Consider the following 21,003-nt stretch of genomic DNA (forward strand, 5'->3'; position numbering starts at 1 on the left):
GAACTGACAATAAAACTTCCAAAGGGAGCAATACACAAGTCGACATTTAAACCTCGTGCTAGAGTAGCACAGCATTATAATATAGTGGAAGATCTGGCCTAATCGCCATCCGCTATGTCGACACTTGAGGTACTACAAAATTGCCCATCCCAAAAGCAAGCTTTATTATCAGCTATCGGTGGGATAGACCCAAAGGATTCCAATCTTGTGTCTTTTAATCATAAAGCATATGATCCTCAGTTACCAACTCAACTAGCTTTCCTCATTCAAGTGAAAGCCCTCAACAAAACTATTCATCAAACAATTATTGATGAGGGGGCATCTACATGTATTATGTCGATGAGTTGCTGGAAAAATTTAGGATCTCCAACCTTGTCGCGATCTTCGATGACATTAAAAGCATTCGACGGACGAACATATACCCCATATGGTATTCTAAGTAACTTGTAGGTTGAACTAGGAGGGAAAACAGTAGAAATAGATGTTGAAGTAATCGAAAGAAATCTCGATTACAACATCCTACTGGGAAGACCATGGATATATGCTATGGCTGCTGTTGTGTTGACCTATTTTAGGAAGATTTCATTTCCCTTTCAAGGAGGGATTACAATCGTCGATCAACAAACTTTCCTCCCCAATGGTTCTCAAGTTATAGGAAGCATTCCAATGATCCATGGAAGCCCCCATTCGCTTCAAAATATCGGAGTAGGCCTACTAAAAGACCCTATATTAATGGGAGCTTTTGCCCTTCCACCTCCAATAAATCTGGCGGAAGTAGCATCGATAGGAACCTACAATATGATATCTTCGATTGAAAAGATCTCAGAAAATGATATAAACATGGATCAAACGCAGGTATTGCCTCCAAGCCTAATGGAAATATTGTAGCAATCAATGTTTCTAGCATGGGAGGCAAACCCAAATCAACACTCATCAAGCATTTGGATAGATAGGTCTAAGGAATATGGCACCCCTTCAGATCCTTGGTCACAAGTGCATTACACCGACGAATGAATTGTTCAATCAATGGTAATTGAAGGGGCACCATGGGAAGATTACCACCATCGTTCCCTTCTTCCGGATTGTGAAGAAGATACTCCTGATGACCTTCATCATCCTTCAGTTTTTGATTTCCTATCAAATACTGTAAACACGGTGGATTCCGAGCGAAACTTGTCCAACAGTGAAGAGACTATAGCCATAAATATCTTGACCAAAACAGATGTTGTAGAGAATATTTATGTTGACAAATGTTGTTCTCCTTCAGAACTGGAAATATATAACGCTCTTTTTCGCGAATTCAGAGATGTCTTTGCTTGGTCATATAATAAAATGCCAGGCATTGACTCGAGTATCATTGAACATGAAATTAAGATGTATCCAGATGTCAAACCAGTACGACAACGGCTACGGCAGGTGCACCCCAAGAAAGCTGCTGCCATCAAGGCAGAAGTTGAAAAACTCCTCCATGCTGGTTTCATTTACCCGGTTCCTCTAACCGATTGGGTATCAAACATTGTTCCTGTTATGAAAAAACAAGGAACGATTAGAGTGTGCGTCGATTATAGGGATGTAAACCAAGCTTGTCCAAAAGAAAACTACCCTACACCCTTCATTGACCAGATAATTGATGAATGCGCCAGATGTGAAATATTTTCATTTATGGATGGATTCTCTGGGTATAATCAAATAAATATCCGCCCACAGGACCAGTCAAAGACTGCATTTATTTTTCCGTGGGGCACATTCGCATATCGAAAATTACCCTTTGGTTTAAAGAACGCAGGGGAAACATTTCAGAGGGCAATGAATTATGCCTTCCATGACATCAAAAACATCATTCAACCATATCTCGACGACCTTCCGGCTCATTCGCGAAAGTGGACTAATCATCCGCAACATTTAAGAGCGATATTTATACGTTGCCGACACTACAAGATACGACTCAATCCACACAAATGTGTGTTCTGTGTCAGTTCTGGTCATTTACTTGGCTTTGTAGTCTCAAAGGACAGGATTCGTCTCGACCCATGTAAGGTTCAGGCAATCATAAATTTTCCTCCACCTTTAAATTTGCTTCAGATTTAGAAACTCCAAGGGAAAGCAAACTTTCGGAGGAGGTTCATTCCAAATTACGCCGAACTTGCTAAAGGTTATACACGTCTATTGAAAAAGGAAGTGCCCTTCATCTGGGATCAGTTTGCACAAGCTTCCTTTGATGCTTTAAAAGAATCCCTAATGAAAGCATCATTAATGTACGCTCCCGATTATCAAAAAGACTTTAACCTGTATCTGGCTGCAACGGATACAACCATCGCAATGGTTTTAGTTCAAGAAGACAATGGAATTGAACATCCTATATATTATTTCAGTAAGAACTTAAATGATACAGAAAGCAAATATTCTTATGTTGAAAAGCTAGCGCTCGCAGATGTTCAAGCGATACAGAGATTTCGACACTATGTCCTCTTTCGAAAAACTACCATTCTGTCAGATTGCAACCCCATGACTTATATATTGTCGCGACAGTTGCTGGGGGGCAAGTATTCAAAATGGATAGCAATTCTACAAGAGTTTGATCTGGAATTTGTAAAATCCAAGTCAAAGAAAGCCCTGGTTTTCGCAGAATTATTATGCGATCTCCCATCGTCGTCCAACAATGAAACATCCGAAGAAACAATCGTGGATGAATCTTTGTTTCTGATATCTTCAAGCAATCCGTGGTATGGAGATATAATCATCTATCTCCAAACCCAAAAATATAGGCCTAACACCTCCCGCTCTGAACAAAAACGTATTTGATACCTATCAAAAGACTACATGATCGTCGGTGATACACTTTACCGTCGTGGTGTCGATACAGTTTTGAGGAGGTGCCTCACCCATGAGGAAGCCGAAAAAGTCCTAAATGATTGCCATTCAGGCAGGTGTGGGGGGCATCAATCTGGTTACGCTACGGCGCAATTTTTTTTAAGCAGGATACTTCTGGCCAACAATGTTCAAAGATTGCATAACCGCAGTCAGAAATTGCCATGCATGTCAAATTTTCGATAGCAAAACCAAAAGACCACCCACACCTCTGCAACCAATAGTTGCTATTGGGCCATTTGCCAAATGGGGCATCGATTCCATGACATGTAACCCCACCTCGACCGGGGGGCATGGGTATATCATAGTCGCAATGGAATATTTTACCAAATGGGCCGAGGCGATGCCTACATTAGATAACACTGGTGAAACAGCTGCCCTTTTCTTTTTCAATCATGTAGTCGCCAGATTCGCCGTCCCACAGGCTATAGTCACAGATCATGGATCACAATTTTACAATCACATGATGGTCGAATTAGCTGCCAAATTAGGGTTGTCTCACGATATCTCTACTCCATATTACCCGCAGGCCAATAGACAAGTTGAAGAATCAACAAGGTCCTGAAGCGCATGCTGCAAAGGATGATTGGAGTCCACAAAAGGAGTTGGCACCTGATCCTGTACTCAGCCTTGTGGGCATACCGAACATTGATAAGGAATGCAACCGGGTTTATGCCTTTCCAACTAGTGTATGGCCTAGAAGCAATCTTACCAGTTCAGTGTGAAATCTCGTCCCTCAAACTCGCAATCGACCTTCTCCCCAGAACTTCAGAAGAGGAGACTCGTTTCTTGGAACTAATCCAATTGGATGAAACCCGTCGTGATGCTGCTTTGGCTAACGAAGCCCATAAGAAACGAGTCAAGGCACAGTTCGACAAGAATGTCAAACCCCGTGTCTTTTCAGAAGGTGACTTGGTCTTGCTTTATGTCCAAGAATCCGATAAATTGGGAGTAGGTAAATTCAAGTCTTTATGGATGGGCCCCTATATTGTTAAGCGAGTGTTAGCAAAAGGAGCCTACGAGTTAATGGATTATGATGGGATTCCACTGGCACAACCTCGGAATGGGTTGTACCTTAAGCATTACTACGCATGATTCAGTGTGGTAACCTATATGCTTTTGTTACATTTTTGTTTTCGCTAAAGTATTTTTTTTGGTCAAGTAAATCCGCTTTTTACATTTGTCGCAGATGTCGAACCTATTGGAATCTTTTGTTGGATATGCGGACGGAGCAAGTCATAGTTCGCGGAACCTATCTTCTGCGGCCTGGGTCATTTTTGATCCAAGCAGCGAGTTAGTAAGTTTCAGAGGTGTATGTATTGGTCAATCAATGAATAACATCGCTGAATATAGCGTGTTGATAGAACTTCTCTCTGATGCCATCACATATGGCATACGCCGACTGGTCGTCAGGCTAGACTCACAGATCGTCATACTACAGCTCACTGGTATCTACTCCGTCCGAAATCCATCTATCTATCACATGTTCCTAAAGGTCAAGATTTTCAAAAGGCAATTTGATTTTATTCAATATCAGCATATTTCCAAAAGCTTAAACACATTAACTGATTCATTGGAAAATTATGTGTTAGATAGACATTTGCAACATTTAGAAAAAGAATCATTTCATCAATATTTGCATGTGGATAATATAACTCAACCAAAATAAAACTCCGAAAATCAAAAATATATATATAACTATTTATGGTTTACACATAATGTTCTGTAACCAAGACAAAATTGGTCAAATGACACAAAACTCAAAACACTAGGGGGCACCCTAGTCTAATGATGCTGGTGATTAACAAGTCACCGCCTGTGCAATCATGCGTAAAAGCCTAGTCCGTCGACTTGGCACGCCAGTAGTATGTCGCTGCAACCTCAAAGGCAACTCGTCAATCCTCAAATCTAGAATACCGAGAGTGAGGCCCTCGACTTGATCCTGCAATGTTGAAAGAGTCTCGGCCACATCAAGGTCGCGAAGGATAGCCCTTCCCACAGCCTCTCCTGCTGGAGTGGCAGCTGGCACTCTCAGGCGTACTACTAGCCGAACAGGACCAACATCTGCATGAGCACATGAGTTATGATTAGTCTTGAAAGAATAAAGCACGAGGACATTATAAAAGGAAAAATGATAAATAGAAATATGGTCAAGAATTTACCAATGGCACCCCACTATTTGCCAGCTGGTAGTACCAAATCCGGGTCACCCCGGAAGTCCATACCAGCATATGGATACTCAGAATAAACCATCTCCTGATGATCGAACCACCCGAAGAAGGTATCAGAAAAGGAAATCTGAGACTGACCAGCATGACTAGACATATGGTCGACCCACCTCTGCATACGTGGTTCAGTCGGTGGAGGTAAACCAAGTGCAATATACTGCGGCTACATCAGTGGTATCTTTTTCAAGGCGAAGGTGGTCAAAATAGAACCATATTCAAAGTTCTTCAATCTCCCACTTTTCACCTTGGTCAACTGTTCTTTCATCACAAGGAGTACTGCGTCACACCAGTTGAACACCTTTGGTTCGAGACATTCCAAGGCATACTGCATATAAGACCGGTTGGCCACATGAAGAGCCGCACCACCAACCATCCTACCAAAAGTGAACAGAATGGTCCTCAAAGACCTATCAGTGACATCTCAGATGATGATCTTTCCGTATTTACTCGGCTGAGATCCCTCTCTGCAATACCTGCGAACATAATCTCTCACAGATTCACCTCCACGGGCCGAACCTGATAAAGAGATAGGGGCACCCCGCCTCGATAAGCCGGTCAAAAAATAGATGTCCACCACAGTCAAGGGGATGGATTTTCCCCTAATCTAGAACACCTGGCTGGTAGGATCCCAAGCATTGAGCAAATACTGCAGCAAGTTGATTTGTTGTCTCATGCTAGAGATGCGGAAAAACTTCAACAGGCCACAGTTTCGCAGTGCGTTTACTGTAACCGGATCATGTAAAGCAAGCATGTCCTCTTCCTCATGCTCACGTTCTCGCCATGTAATAGTCATCTTACTCTAATAAATCTCTGAAAGCAAACAAGAGAAGAGTTAGATCCTAATTTGGTGAGAAACAGGCAAAAATTTCCATCAAAAACTGTGCACAGATTTCCCTCCTTGCGCCCATTGCACCTCCAGCTTAGTCCTGGGTGCGTTGCATGTCAACTGCAAAGTGAATAGGCTAACATACAATGCACCTTTAGATGCAGAAAGGGTGCAATGGAGCCAGGGAGAATTTTTAAAACCCCAGAGGCTCAGAAAAAACAAAAATCAGGCTCAGAATTCAAAATGGAAAGGATGAAATGAAAGAGCTCAGGTTTAGCTCCTACCTGGTCCAGACGGTGCCGAAAATAATCCACAGTATCTCTTGGAATCAGCTAGTGAAAATCAATGGGGGAAAGCACCTCCAAATCTCCAAAAAGCCAAAGTTCAAATGAAATGGTAAAATGAGAGGTAAAAGCACATTTAAATTACTTTTTAGGTAATTTGAGTAAAATATTAGTGTCCTAACTCATTTTTCAAACATATATTGTTCATTTCTAACTAGTTTGATGAAGCTATTGAGCATGCAGTACAATATTTGAAGGAACAAAGCTATTTATGGTAAAGTCAAGAAATGACCATTATATCGAGCAGTTTTAACACAGACTTCATGCTCGTTAAAAAATAAACATAAGCAATGAGCGAATGTTTCCCCCAGCATTTAAGCTCAATAAAAAATGAACCAATTTCTGGTAAATAACCGTCGTGAATATAGTACTTTAGCCTTTAAAGCCTTGGTCGTGTTCTCATCATCACCTCCACTCTGTATTGGCCGATCATTCACCTCCATTTGATTGTTTACCCCTTTTGAGGAACAGCTGCGAAGAGTGATCCTGTTATCCATCCTTGTAACACTACCGTGATTGGAAAATTCCAAACCTTACCTGGAATCAGCTGCTACCCGAATTTATCACTCATTCCTCAAAGACGAGTCTCCTTTAAGCTCTTTTCAACTGACTCATAAAATATGAAAAGATTGCCAAGCCATTGGCCTCTCTAGCGCGTTAAAGTGATCGGAAGTTCTATCCCTCCTGTAGATTTTAATCATTTTGGACCTAAGGGATTATTACACAAAAAGATTGAGCGCTTGTTTTGTTTGGCTCGTTAAAAGTATCGAAAATTCATCCCTTCTGTATTGTTTTATACTTTTTCAGACCTAAGGGATTAGATGACGAAAAAGGATTTTTGGAGTTTCCTTTACGTCCCTTTTCAGACTCTCTAAAATTGAAAAGGACCGAGTTATCTTTGTCGTTAAACTCATTAAAACCTAATAGCAACAAACTTGTCCATAACAGACAAGAACGAGTTTCACTATCGCTAGGCTCGTTAAAACATAGCGATGGGTTTGCCCGAAGGGAAAATTATAGAACAAGCATATGTTATCCTCCTCAAGCTTGACAAAAATAAAGAGGTACTGGTCAGCAATGACTGGGGAAAAATTGGGAAGAAAACTTGAAGAAACTTTGTTGGTAGCAAGTCGCTCTTGAACATGACACTCACTCCACATCCAAGTCGGGTTGGGTTGTTTCATTCACCAGTCACATCACCATGGTCACATCACACCATCCACATTTGGGGTTAATGCTACCAATCCATCATGTCAGTGTCGCCGATATGTTCAGGAGAAGTCACTCAGAGAATTCACCTGTGTCTCACCCGCTGCAATACATTTACGCTCCATTCTTTCATGACCGCCACCCTGAACCTTATATCACCAGATCATTTTCACCTCCATTAAAATCATTTGATCCATTATGTGTCATTGATAGGCCCTCCTATGATGGATCACTTCTTGTCGACATCAGCTCATTATCCAAGAAGTCGATCTAGGAATACCCCTTTCAGTACTTTGAAGCTTGCATGCCTCAATGGCAAGTTTCTCACTTCCGGCGACAGGTTTACATCAATGACCTTCGACCAAAATATTTTGTGTGGTGTTCAATGCCAAGTCCTTTATTCACACCACGTGAATTGTACTGCAGTACCTTGAGGATCATTATCATTATCGGTGATCCCTCTTGCGCCTGTTAATAGCTTACATCATTGGCTGGTAATCAGGCGATGTCTTTTCATGTTCAACTCCAGAACATCTCTCACATGGATCGACTTGTACTTTGAGTGAAGATCGAATGAGATTGAAGACCCCAGATCTAGTTTCATCCATCCGGGCTGCGATATATGTTTAGGAAAATAAAGACATCAAATGTACATCATTGCTGCACAGATAATCATCCAATCCAAGGGATGATGGCTCTACCAGAATCATCAGTCTACACTCAGACAATTGTCTGTCCTATGTACATGAAAATGAATTTATAAAGCTGAGCATGGGAATGCCCGCCTCAGCTAGATCATGAAAATATTATGAAGATAATGTATTGTATTGTATCTTATTACAGGTCTCCTTCTATCTCAAAAGAACTTCGGATCCTCATGATAAAGCATTTCACCCGACACCAAAAAAGATTAATGACCTCATGCTTTAGGGGGCAATTTTTATAGACATTTTTGGGCACTGCAGCCCCAAGCATAAAATGTCCATAAACCAAAGGCTTCTAAGTCCCTAAAAGTGTTGTTCCAACCCCTAAAAGAACAAGGTCAACTGATTACAGCTTCTCCCAGAAGTTCTCCATGAATAACTACTCAAAACTGGTCAAAACTAGACCATTTCACCTGCTCCATAGGCAAAGTGCATTGCATCTCACCTAAATACACACAGTAGGTGCGTTTCATTTCAAAAATCCATTCTATGGGGTGCGATGGGTGAGAGGGGACAAATGGCAGTGTCAATCCGCGAGGTGGAGAAGCATGGAATCTTCCAGAAACTTCTCCTGTGACACTTGCCTCTTTGAATTCGACCAGGGATGAGTAAGAGATCATCAATCTCCAAGTGGAAGCAAGAACTATCAGAGGGAAGACACTAATCAAATCACAAGCTGACTCATCTCCCTTGTAGACATCTACATATGGATCCCTCATCCCAGAGATCCAGAGGCTGGAATTTTGCATCTTGTAAGGAATTTATGTTGGTTTCTTGAGGCAACATCATAGTGTTGGGTGATCTAAGCTTTTCATGAGGTGAATAAGGGCTTACTTGCTGAGAGGATGATGTTGGGTCAGAACAATTGGTTGTAACTCTCTTAGCTCTTTCTAGATTATCAGTAAAGCTATTCAAGTTTTCCTCCATACTCTTGTGTGATTTATGTTTTATGCATCTGTATGGTCAATTTAAATCTGATCCTAGATTGTTTATGATAATAGATCTATGTTCTCGTATAGTGTTATGCTGCTTTGATTCTATAGGTACTCTGTGAAGCTGGCTATACAAGAAGGCAAGTAGCAAAGGACTATCAGAAGAGAGAGGAATTGAGCAAGGAACCAAGCGCAAGACAGAGGTTGGTCTCCTTTATTCTTCTCTCATCTATCTTTCATAAAGGAAAACGAAAGTAGTTTTACTTTGTTTGTTTCTAACGTAGCTACCAGCCTTAGTGGGATTCGCAGTTCTGCACAGACACTTTTCCCTGTAACACATATCCATCACCCAGTGACTCTTGCATAGTTTTCATCAGCAGTGCCCAGAGCCTCCATCCAGCTTCTCTACCTTATTTCCTCTCCCGATCACCTACATCCAAAATAATCATGTATCATGGTAGACTAGGAGGTTTTTGGATTTGATGTCATCTCGTCATGAGTGACTGTAGTAATAGGTACACAAAAGAACAAGGCATGGTGACGAACAAGATGAATGAAGGGGAGCACATGCAAAAGGAAAGGTTTACCAATGGATAAACAAATGATGCATGCAAAGAGATGTGCTTGTGAATGGACAATCATGCAAAGATGTGTTCACGGATGGACAAATGACCAAACATGCAATATGTGCTCACGTACGGACTAACAAACAAACATGCACCTTTCGCGAACAGATGAACCTGTCAAGCCTTCCAACATACAAGCAAGGAGAAATGTGAAAAAGAAACATCAAGCGAACCAACGACCATCGAAGACTCTACGCACTTTGCCATGCGGAGGTGAAGCTATGACACACCATGAAGACATCCATCACCCAGCAACATTGTAGCTCGACATGCATGCCAACAACAGCATGAATGTACAAGCACTATCATGTTGAGTCTTGTCATGAGTCATGTAGTCCACATATCTAATGTGGGCCCTAATCTCTATCAATGCAATGTAACGTGGAACTCCAAGAGACCCACTTCTTGGACAAAGAGTCATGTAAGTTTGAAAAGTCATGGAATTCAAACAGTCATGAGGGTGGTCAAACAACCACAAAGGTTAGTTTCACCCTTGGCTATAAATACCCCTCATTTGTACCTACAAGCGACCTTTCAACTCTATTCCTCCCACATAGCCACGCGAGTCTGTAATATTTTCTTTGAGGATTAAGTAGTGGCTCCAATGCCCCTCACACGGGGTTAGTGATGTATGGTGTAACGATGTGTCTTGGAACTTTCGCTTAATTTAGAATCTTGCTAACAAGCCAACACGTTTTCACACATGTATTTTAACTGTTGTAAGACTAATCTTTAACACTTGTGATGCATGTTGCTTTAACCTGTGTTCTACATTTGAACTATTTCACTTGTTGTAATGCATAATCTATTGATGAAAATGTGTTGTATATGATGTTAAAGTTGTCTCTCCTATGTAGACTACTCTCCCGGACATCAGACAAACCTTTCACATAAAACTTTCTGTAAACAACCATAGCACTCATGTGGATTAATCACTGAGTGTGATACGTGTTATCTTCCCTTATTTGTTGTGACTGCTGCATCCATGTGGATTGCTTTGCCGGAAGCTATGCGTGTCTTGTTATGTTGTGTGTTCCTAGCAGTGTTGGGACTACTCCCAACTGACTTGGGACTCACTCTCACCCTCTCCCTCGACAGTGAAAGAACCATTGGCACAAGTGACACTTACAATCACCAGGCATGCAAACCTCACTTCTCGAAGACAAAGCAGATGACTCTCCTGTGCTGACAAGCAAGAGTTGAGGAAAATCCTTAATAAAATGGCAACCTAGCCATCATACCAGATGGGATTCCCACAACAAATGGTGTGAGGTCTAGTTGGGACTTCATACAAGGGTGATCCCCTGAATATTGGTGGGTCCAACACCATCAACATTTCTGGTGCTAGAAGGAGGGAAGCAAGTTGTATATGGCTGAACATCCTCTCACACTCATTCATCAACCATCTGGTCAAGGCAGTAACTCACACTCCCTCTCACCTACGCATAAATCTATAGTTGGTTACTCCTCACCTCGCAAGACAGAACATGAAATTCTATCTCACCACCTTCACTCTGTCCGTCCCATCACTCGCCAATTTGAAAAAGTAGTCGAGTTGATCCCAGGCATACAGAATCTTCTATACACATCAAGAAATCCAAAAGCCACTCCTTCAGGGGTTTTTATATCATCAGTGGAAGAAGCAGTCCTTTCCACACTTGAAGGTCTAGCAGAAGCTATTGAAGCTGAAGAGGAATCTCCAGTCTTCTGGAAAGGTGAACGAGACACCCTTGTGATCTTGGGATCAGACTCCAGTACAGGAGGAAAAGGGGGAGGTAGTGGGAGAGGTGGAGGCAAAGACGAACCAACAAACTCAGAGCTAGAACCGTCAGATTCTGAAAGAGAGGAGGAGGATGAAGAAGAATAAGAGATCGCTTACCCAAATTTGGAATGGATGACTCAAGGACTGTTGACTCTCCTAGCTATTTTACACAAGATGCCAAAGTGAATGGAGAGAATGAACATCAAGTTCAACCTTAACAGCATGGTGAAGGCAAAAGATCATTTGGACAGCTTCTACCTATAACTACAGACCCTTGAGGTACTGCATGATGACGTAGCTTGTATATTGTTCCCATGTACCTTGGACAATTTTGCAGCTATATGTTATCACAGCCTTCCACCAAACTCCATACAAAACTGGGGTGCATTCAAACAAATGTTCCTTGAAAACTTTTCTGATGACAAGACCCCAGCTATGTTACTGAAAGAATTGGGTAGCCTGAAGATGCGGGGAAAGAAATGGTAAAAGACATCAACCATAGATTTATGTCCATATTGAACAAATTTGCGGAGGACACTAAACCTCATGACTCCATCACTATTGATTACTACACTTCCACACTGCTGACCAGCATTGTGTAGTTCGTCAAGTGAGCTAGGAAACCAACACTCTTGGAAAACTAAAAATAGGTTATTGTTGTCGAAAAAGACCTACGTGTGATTGGAGTCATCAAGGATGATGAACCAACAAAGGACTCTAAAGACGTGAGAAGGAAGTCCCAGGAGATGGCGAGAAAGGGTAGAGACAAGGAAGAAAATGATATTGAAACCCTCACTCGCCTCATAAATAACTTAACAACGGAAGTTTATGAGCCTAAACAATGGAAAACAGACACATTGCAAGCAGCCATCCGCCTAGATAGAGACAGGGAAGCAACTCATCAAGCAGAAACTAGTTTGCTCAAAAAACTATGCAAATTTCTGTGTTCAATGTTGATCAGTGCGCAGATCTCAAGTTTTGTTCATTCGATGAAAAACATCATCTCAAGAAGTTCTGTTCGGACTAGAAGTGATCCAAAAACTCGGTATACAGTCATACACTCGATGCAGAGAGTAGTATGTAGGAGTAGTCGGATGACAAAGATAATGGCGAAGGTATTGCACCTAATGAAGCATCAAGTTCTAGGCATATGGTGTGTTATACTCCTATAGTAATAGGTGTCATATTTCATGATTGACTGGTTGAGATTTGTAATATGTTCATCCTTTCCTTGTTCTAAAGGTTTCCATATTATGAAAAAATAAAAATAAAAATGTAAAAAATGTAAAGAGGGTATACCCTAAAAGAAAAATCAAAGGGTAAAAAAAAAATGGCCAAAAGAAAAAATGAAAAGAAATGAACCCCAAATAAAAAAGACCAGGAAAGTGTGCAAGTCCAAATGCCACTACTATTTTCATTTTTTGTAAATAAAATCATCATGTACAGCTTGTTGAAACTTTTTGCCACAATTGATGAATGGCCAAACAACTTAATCTTGGCCAGTTCATGTTTGAATTTCATGTTTTAGAGATAGAGAATAAAAATATATCCAAACTATTTAAACTTGGCAGATAAGTAGATAGGTAGAGAAGCAAAGGAGCTCAACTATTTAATTTGAGCCCTTGGAAGAAATAAGTGTAGACTTAGGTAGGTTTACCGTGCAAAGAAAAGAAAAATTGAAAAGGGTTTGCTAGTCTAAGTGCACCCAAAGCAAGGAAGAAAAAATGTTAGGCAAAGTAGGCTGGGTAGGTAGATTGCTGTTGCAGAATGAGACTTGTGATAAATTTTGTCTCTCAAAGTGTTAATCTTACCTCTATAATAGGTACCATGGTAGTTTTATTTTTTGGAGCAGCTCAAGCGAGGCATGACTAACTCCCCTTCACACTTCTCCCCAATCACTTACTAATCTCCCCCCTCCAATATTAAGGATATGTTCTTAATATCCCTAAAAAGCGACTCCATCTCATCTCATTTCATAAACACTCCCTAAATAAGAACCCTGTTTCACTTAGAAAAGTAGCCATATCCCTCAAAACCTCTTTTCCCCTTTGAGCCTAAGTTTCCTAACATTAAACTTGGTGCTTTATCCATTTCTCATATTAACAATTAACATTTATTATATAAACCCCCATGTAAAAATTACTCTTATCCCGTATTATATGTATATAACAAAAACCCTTTTATTTTAATATTCCCACCTCAGTTGAATACAGCCATACCACTATTTCAAATGGGAATTAATGGTTCATCTGGACCTGATTAACAACCCTCCCCTGCGCAAAACCTTGGGATTAATTAACCTCTGGTTAATTAATAACCAAATCAACCCCGTGAACCAATGAAAATCACCCCGAAACCATTAAAAAACATTTGATTTAAATGCCGACCCCGCGCGTTAACTCCCTGCCATCTCCGTAGAGCACCCATTGTACGATCTCTGCCCTCGCATCTGACGACGGATATCCATTTCGCGAGCCCCCCGTCTGTTGTTATTGACCTCCCGGGGAAACGGTGGTTTTGGCATCATACCAAATCCATGTGTCTCGCGCCCACTGTGTTCAGTGCCCCTCTGCTCGAAACTGCGCAAGCCCAAAAGTGGTGTGGGCAAAACCATTTACCGCCCTCCCCCTGCTGATGTCATTTGTTGATGTCAGTTGTCCTTTGCTGATGTCACTGCAACGTCACTTGCCACGTCACTGCCACGTCATTTGTCCCATACCCCCCGCTGATGTCATGCTGATGTCATCCGTCCTTCGAACCAAAATTTTCCTGCCAAAAATCATTTTGTCGAATAAGAGGATGAAAAGGTCATTTTGTTATGTTTTTCATTCAATGCCCCCATGCGCTCTAGGCTTAAAAATGACCAGGTTCATGGTGTTTCAACCTCTTCCCAACCAGAAAGCTCCAGCAATGACCTTGCAGACTCTGCTGACCCACCATTTTACAGTTCTCTCCCTTGTTTATCACAGTTTAAAGCAAACAGAGGGATTTCCAAAGCCTGCAGAAGAGAGAAACCGACATATACGGAGATATTTTTGGCTAAACACCGAACAGATATGAACAAAGAAGACAGGGTACACAACAAGTCAAAGAGTATCGGAGGAGCATTAAAGAGTATAAGGTCAAAATCACAGAAATATCGGATCAGCCATGAAGAGTATCAGTGCAGAATTAAAGGCAAATCAAATCAGAATTAAAGAGTATCGGAGCCGACAAAGAAAATCAGATCAGAATTAAAGAGTAGTTAATACAAACAGTCAGCACAGAGCTATTACAGGACAGCTGCAAGCCGAACCCTAAAGGCCTGCCTCCAGCACAACATCAGTTAGCTGTTTCCATTCTACTTGTAAATTATTTTAGGTTAAACTTAGATATTATCTCACAGTTGTAAGGAGATACTGGTTGTACATATTTTGTTGTATAAATACCCCTTCATTAGAGTTTTGAAGAGGTTGGGTGTGCATGGATTTTCTAGACTTTGTTGTAAATACTGAAACTTTGGAATAAAGAGCTGTTGGAAACAAACTGTTGTCTGGCCTACTAGATGAGGAATTGATGTAGAGGACTTTTCACAGAATTCTTGAATCAAAGTTCGGATCAATAAGTCCCCTATATCTTATTTTTTATAGTTTTCTGAGTTTTTATATCATTTGTGTTTCATGATCTGAATGATAAAGAAAAATATTAATTCAGAATTTGCTTGACTGCACTTTGTTATCAGTCTTTATTATTCTTTGTGTTTTCTTCAGAATTAGTATAAACAGAGAATTCTTAATTTCTCTTGTATCCTGATTCTCTCATATTGATTATTTGATAAAGAATTCTTAACTGCTCTTTGTCGGTAAGCATCCATTTTCCCTCTCTCAATATGTTGAAGGATTCTTAACTGCCCTTCACCCATTTGAGCCCATTCCATCTGTTTTCAGCTCTTTAATTTGTTCCCTATTTGACTACCTTGCTCTGTGATGCCATACTTTGTTGAGAAATCAAATCCAAAAATCCATCTTCTTTGACTCCATCATGCCCAAAGGACTAAACTGTTCTATCTTACATCTCTATTCTATCAAATCTCACTACCCAAACTCAAAACAAAACCCTTGAACTTCATAACTAGCCTAACACCTTTAAAAATAAAGCTAAATCATATAGAGAGATCCCTCTCTAGATGCAGATTGGCTAGAATCTGTATCTAAAAGATTGGTCTGTGGTTACCTCAGCCGTACTCCCTTTCTTACAACTTTTGGGAACAACTTGAGTGATAACATCATTGGCGACTCCACTGGGGACCTGAATAATTGTTTGTTACTATTGTTTATTTCATAAGCTACAGACAGAGCCTGAAGTTAGCCAGGTAGCGTTTGAAATTGCTTATGCTTTGCAATTGTAGAAATAAATAAATGTTGCTTCAGTCTATCTCTGGTCTAGTTTATGGATTAAACAGTTGGTTCCAAATATTTGATCAGTTCCTTGTTTCAAATAAATCTTTAGGAAAGTTCAAAATTTCCACATTTAAAACTTCCTAGAAGAAATTGTTAAAAGTTGTATTGTCAAAACTATTTCAAGAAAAGACCAAAAAATAGACCTAGAAACTGGCTTCAAAAAAGATTCATTACACCATATCAAATCCGGATCCAAATCCCCCACCTTTATTTGAAAATCCTAATCTGATTCCTAGGATCCTTAGAATCCAGGAGAGCCAAGAAAATTCTGCTAGTTCACACCTCGAAAAACATTTGCAGAGCTCTATTCACTCTGAGCTTACCTTTGAAAAACACCAAAACCTTCTACGTTTACTGTAGCTTCTCCAAGTTCCCCATCAGCACCTCAAGCCACCCTTTCCACTCCTCCATCTACAGTACGCATTCCCACTATTATTCATGCTCATATAGCTATCACATCCATTGCTGCAACAATGGCAAACTGGTATACTCCCCTAAACTTACCTGCAAATCTAGGGGCTATGCCTCAAGACTATCAAAGTAAAATCACCTATTTTGACGGTATTGGCACTTACACGGCTCAACAACATACCAAGAAAATGACCGACTATTTTGAAAACTATGAGATTGATGATGACGGTGTCAGAATGAAAGTATTTGTTCAAAGTTTAACTAGAGATGTTAGAACCTGGTTTAGAGCCCTCCTTGCAAATAATATCAATGACCCACAAGCTCTTTATCAGGGCTTCTTGAAAAAATGGGAAAAGAAGAAATATCCTCTCCGCATTTTATCAGAATATGAAAACCTAAGAAGAGGTACACAAGAAACTGTCCAAGATTACTGTACCAGATTCAATAATATCTACAATGTTATTCCTCAAAATCTCAGACCTCCTCCAGATTTGGCCTTGATCAAATTCCCTGATACATTTGATTCTGATATGGCATACCAACTTAGGGAAAGAGCCCCTCGAAACTTAGAAGAGATGTAGAGCATAGCTGTCAGCATTGAGGCCAATCTAATATCCAAACGGTGTAGAGCCAGAGCTGAAAGGAGAACACCTTTCAAAGAAGAACCTTCTACCTTTGAACATAAATTAGATGCAATGATTAAAGGAATGGACAGACTTGGAGATAGAGTAGAAATAATTGAGAGAAATTCCCCTTGGGATGGTCAACCAAGCAATACTAGGAGAAATCCAAATTTCAGGAAAAATCAAAATCCTAACACTCGAAAGATAGGGCCTGACCAAAATATTAGGCCTCCATTTCAAGAAAATTATGTTGAAGCCTCAACTTCCGATGAACCAACAAAAGACACTCAAATTAATCTGATGGGACTCAACAATGAACAACAAGTTTTTTTGACCCAAGAGGATCAAGAAGCCCACATTGTGAAACAATTCCAAACTCAGTTAGGTGAATCCTTTGACTTTAGGGAGGGATATGATACAACCATTTATGAAGTCCACAAGCAATACAATTTGAGGAGCAGAAAAATAGATGTCCATGAAATTAGAAAATAGAAAGATACCAAGCAGCCTAACAAAGGTAAGATCAATAACACCCCTGTACATATTCTTTCTAAAATAGATCTTAACCCTGATGACCCAATCATTGAAGATATATCAGACAAACAACCACCTAACAGACAATCTACCACTACTATTATGGCTAAAGGAAAAGAAGAACAGCCTCTAGGAAATGATTTGGAAACAAATTCATCCCTTGTTCCCATTCCTAAGGTAAGACAAAAACGCAAAAATTCAGCAGTCCGAAATACAAAGACTCAGACCGAGAAACCTTTCAATCTTGAGACAGAAGTAGGCAAACTAAAGATAGATGTTCCCTTATCAGAATTAGCTAAACATGATGTCTACAGAAGTAAAATCAGCAGATCACTCAACATTTCTGTCAATGAAGATTCAGTAAACGTTTTTGATGACCAGCTGGAACTGATATTTGGCCCTGAAGTAAGTGGAAAGACAGCAGAGAGAGAAATTCCTCCTTTCTATGTAGGCTTAAACATACATGATAAAATTCTTCATAATGCCATGTTTGATTCTGGTGCTTCCCATAACTTAATGCCTAAATCTGTAATGAGAAAACTTGACCTTGACATCACTAGGGCATATAAAGATCTTTTCTCTTTTGATTCAAGTCAGGTCAAATGTTTGGGTCTAATCAAAGACTTATGTGTGTCACTATTCCAATATCCTGCAAAAACCATTTTGATGGACATAGTAGTAGCTGATATTCCTCCAAAATATGGTATGTTATTGTCTAGATCTTGGGGTGCAAAGCTTCAAGGATCTCTACAGTTAGACATGTCTTATGCTACTATTTCAGTGTTTGGTCAACCCAAGAGACTATACAAAGAAACCTCGATGAAGTATGTAGTAAGTAGCTAAGAGAAACCTCAAAATTTCCCTATCTACTCAGTACATTCAGATATGGATTCTTTTATCCTATACAATGCTGAAGTTGGTCCCCCACATGGAATAAAAATTCTGGCAGATGAAATGGAACAAATAGAAAAGGAAAGGTCTAGGGCCCGAATCCAAGAAATTTTTGAAAATCATGAAACATCAGATAAATCAGAAGAAACTAAAAAACCAGATCTCCCTACTAAACAGATCCTTGAAACTCCAGATGCTAATTATAAACATGAGATCCTTTGGTACTTAGGATTTGATGGTTCTGTGAACAAATTAGGAGTAGGGGCAGGGGTTTGGGTGCACAATTTTGAAAACAATCATGTTGAAGGCCATGCCTACAGGTTAAACTTTAGGTGCACCAGTAATATGGCTGAATATGAAGCTCTGCTTCTAGGTCTTAAACTGCTGAAGAAATTGGGAGCAACTAGAGTGTCAGTCTTAGGAGATTCTGATTTAATCATTCAACAGATAAAAGGGAAGTTCTTGACAAATGATCCCAAATTGAGAGAGTACAGAGTGACAACCATAGAGATCCTCAACACGTTTTTGGAAACTCAACTTGCCAAAATCCCAAGAAAACAGAACTTGCAAGCTCATAGCCTAGCAATGTTTGCCAGCACCTGCAAATTGCCATTTGAACCAAATCATCAATTCACAGCAGAAATTAGACACAGGCCAGCCAAACCTGATAATATTAAGAACTGGCAAGTGTTTGAAAATGATAAATAGATCAACAATTTTTTGACCTTAGAAGACGAATTTTCCAGCACTAATGTAGATGAAGACACGGTCAGTGAGCTTGACCATAAAAATCGGATACAAACAGACATCTCAGCAAAAAATGTAACTCAAATGCTTCATCCAACGAAATTCATCAAAGAGTAAATACAAGATCTTAAAGTAACAAATGTTCATGAGATTATGGAAGGAGAATTTGAAATTATCAATTTGAAAGACAATCATTTGCCCAAAGGATTGACTCCTTTGGAAGATCTCTTTGATTTCAATGATATTCCAAATAAACCTTAGATGGAACCTCCAAAAGCAGACATTGAAGACTATAACATAGGAACTGAAGAGAATCCAAAAATGATAAAATTGTCCAAATCTTTGCCCTCTGATCAAAAACTTAAGTATGTTGAACTGATCAAAGAATTTCAGGATATTTTTTCCTGGAGCTATGAAGACCTAAAATCTTATGACATCTCTACCATTTAGCATAAAATACCCCTCAAGGAGAATAAGAAACCATTCAAACAGAAACTCAGAAGAATCAACCATGTACTGCTTCCTTTAATTGAAAAAGAAATCAGACAAATGCATGATGCAGGGATAATTGCCCCAATCAGATTTTCAGAATGGGTATCTAATTTAGTGCCTACCAGGAAGAAGACAGGGGAAATCAGGTTATGTGTTGACTTAAAAAATTTAAACAAGGTCTCTTTGAAGGACAACTACCCTTTACCCAAGATAGATCATATTTTACAAAGGGTAGTAGGTGCTTCTAGGATTTCACTTTTGGATGGGTTTTCAAGTTTTAATCAGATTCTGGTTCATCCTGACGACCAAGAAAATACTACGTTTACAACACCATGGGGTATATTCAAATATGTTAAAATGCCATTCGGACTTAAGAATGCAAGGGCAACCTTTCAACGAGCAATGGACATAGCTTTTGTAAAAGAAATTCATGATTTTCTAGTTGTATATCTTGATGACCTCACTATGTTTTCCAAAACAGACCAGCAACATTTAGATCACTTGAGACAAGTGTTTCTAACATGTAGAAAATATGGTATTTCATTAAATCCTAGAAAATATTTGTTTGGTCTAGAAGAAGGAAAACTATTAGGCCACATCATCTCCAAAGATGGCATCAAAATTGCTCCTACCAAAATAGAAGCGATTCTGCAGATACCCCACCGTAGAAATGTCAAAGAACTTCAAGCTTTCTTAGGGAAGATTAACTTTTTGAGAAGATTCATATATAATCTAGCTGAATTGATTAGAATGATGAATAACATGTTGAGAAAGGATTCAAAGGTTAAATGGATAGTAGAAGTCAAACAAGCATTCGAAGAAATTAAATTGGCTTTGACCAAAACACTAGTCCTTACAAGTCCAAAATTTGACAGAGACTTCATAATTTTCTCATTTGCATCAGAACACACCATAGCAGCCGTTTTAATGCAAAAAGATGATCAAGGAAGTGAAAAACCCATAGCCGTTTTCAGTAAATCACTTAGAGATGCACCTCTGAAATATGAAATCATGGAAAAACAGGCTTATGCACTTGTGAAAGCTATTCAAGACTTCAGAGTCTACATACTGTACTCCCATGTAATAGCTTATGTACCAAATGTTGTTGTCAAAGATACCCTGACTCAAGATAGAATTGAAGGCAAACAAGGTAAATTGATTGCTAAAATATTGGAGTATGACATTGAAATAAGACCTACAAAGCTGATAAAAAGAACAGGGATTAGCTAAACTCATGACTGAAACAAAATTTCAAGCCCTAGACATCAATGAAATGGATAACGAATAGGAGATGGCGACTCCCAAAATCAGCCAGTTCTTCTTACAATCACCTTGGTATGCTGATATAATTCATGTATTATTAAACC

Source organism: Pinus tabuliformis, chromosome 2_1, assembly GCF_031772625.1.
Source record: "Pinus tabuliformis cultivar Carrire ecotype Pingquan chromosome 2_1, CPIR1, whole genome shotgun sequence".
Classification (NCBI taxonomy): domain Eukaryota; kingdom Viridiplantae; phylum Streptophyta; class Pinopsida; order Pinales; family Pinaceae; genus Pinus; species Pinus tabuliformis.